Raw genomic sequence first — 2,337 nt, 5'->3', positions numbered from 1 at the left:
AATAAGTATGGTACAGAGTAGGTAAAACATGATTAAACATCACATCATAATAAAATTGGTAGCATATTAAACACTGTAACACGTGATTAATAATAATAACATCAGCAGTACACCCAAATTGTATAAACAGATTGTATTAGTATTAAATAAAATTGAAGACTCAGTTAATTGAAACCCATGGTAGGCACATGATTGCTGTGACATAACATCAATTATATATGCTCGACGCGTTTCGTGGAAGTTTGTCCACTCATCAGGAGCAGCTAACTGGGAATACCTATAATGAATAATAGATTGGTAATTAATGGTAATTAATTAATAAAGACAGGAAGAGAGGGAACAGAAACTCTGGTCCTAGCACTCTTACCTATGGGTATATATTAAAATTGTAATAAAGCATAATTGATGATATTCATGATTATAGGAGGCAACAGGAGATGAGCATAGCATCCCCCCGGGAGCTGAGGCGGTATCAAAGTGGCAGCAAGGTGGGGCGACCCAGGGAACCAAGTGTAGAAAAAGATGCATGAGAAGGATCCCCCTTCCAACTCTGTAGTGTAAAGTATAAGCCCAAAGGGTTGCTGTAATAAATAATAATGTATAATATATAATAGTGAGCAAGTGGGTATTGTACTGGGAACTACATTGGTGAATGTTTCAAATGCTACCACACACTAGTTAAGTATTAGCGTAGGGTACAGCACCACGCAGTCCTAGGCACACTAACACAGGGTCTCGGGGTCTCGAAAGATGTGATGGCCATCACATTTTGAGAGACCCCAATCTGCAACGTTCAGTTTACAGTTTTTTTTACAGTTTTTATTAAAGTGAAAAAACAAAACAAAACACAAAAAAAAAAATATATAAAATAAAAAATCCAAAAATAGCTGTGGTTGTATTTTTCTTCTCTCTCTATTGTTCGCTCTCTACTGTCCGCTCTACTGTTCGCTCACTATTGTTCTATAGCTATCGTTCTCTCTCTGTTTTTTTTTTACTATGTTTTATTGTATTTGCTTTTCAGGTATGGTATGTTATACTGTAATGTTTGTTTTATTGTTAACCATCATTTGCTTTGCAGGTACGTGTGTTGCGTTTGTTACAATATGATTTTTTTTTATTAATCAGACATAAGATACATGGGACATACCATTACAATAGTGGTTGATCATAGAGATATTGTCAGTTTTTTAGCTTGAGTAGATTTCTCAAACAAATGCGGTTTCATACAATGGGGTTAGATACCATTGTTGTATTACAGTTTGAACAGGCTATTGTCTCTATAGCTACAGTACACAAGTAAGAGATTTACTTGTTTGAGGTTTTTTCAGTTCTCAAACTGAAAGAATGACTATTAGATTACTGTCAGGTGTTGGCTTTATTAGACAATGGGTAAGTAGATACAGTTTTCAACAGTCCATTGTCTACACAGCTACAGTAAACAGGTATGTTTTCTGTTGTTTGGTAACTATGGTAAACAGCCTGGCACATAAAAGGGGGATTCAGGCATAAGCAAGACACACACACACACACACCATCATGCTGTAACATCAGAAGCCACTCATGACAGAAGAAACTTGCCTGATGCTCCAGGAGAATTGTTGCCAATGGAGATCACGAACATACAGTTACAGAAGATAAGTAACCTGTGCTAGGCATTTTGCTTGTTATAGATATCTGTCAGTCTTGTATTCCTAATATTGTAATAGTTTTTGTATGTACAGAATCTTTGTATAATAAAGCACATTTACACTCTGCAGAAATCTCAGCTTCCTTGCTTATACCACAGAGTAACCTTGCCAGATAGACGCAAGCAAAACATTTGGGGGCTTGTGAAGTGATCTATGCTATAATTCAATTGAAGCAGACCTGTTTTTTTTCTGTAGTGTGTTGTGTAGCTTGTGCTAGGTAAAATGCTGCATAAGTTGTTTAGGAAAAGCAAGGCTACAGAGGGTTCTGGTGGCCAGAAGGAAGTGTGCAGCTTACCTATCTGGGCCAGAGACAATGAGTGGGAGCCTCTTGCTAAAGAATTTGTGAAGCATGCTTCTCCCTTGAACCTGACTTGGGGTGATAAAGTCTCAGATCGTTTTGTAGATTTTAGCCTTAAGGGGTTGGATTTAAGTAAAAAAGAGAAGAGGACAATGTCCACAGTGGGTTGGCACTTCCTTAATGCTATTTATACCAAATCACATAGAAGGAAGAAGGCAGAGGCAGAAGTTAAGGTATTAAAAGACCTGCTAGCAGTTGCTTCAGAGTGTGTGCGTTCAACTGCTAGTCGGGCTGATGATTTGCAAGAGCGGTGTGCAGCCCTCATGACCAAATCAATTAATGCCTTAAGGA

This window comes from Aquarana catesbeiana, linkage group LG06 (assembly GCF_042186555.1).
Source record: "Aquarana catesbeiana isolate 2022-GZ linkage group LG06, ASM4218655v1, whole genome shotgun sequence".
NCBI lineage: Eukaryota > Metazoa > Chordata > Amphibia > Anura > Ranidae > Aquarana > Aquarana catesbeiana.
This window is presented reverse-complemented; position numbering follows the sequence as displayed.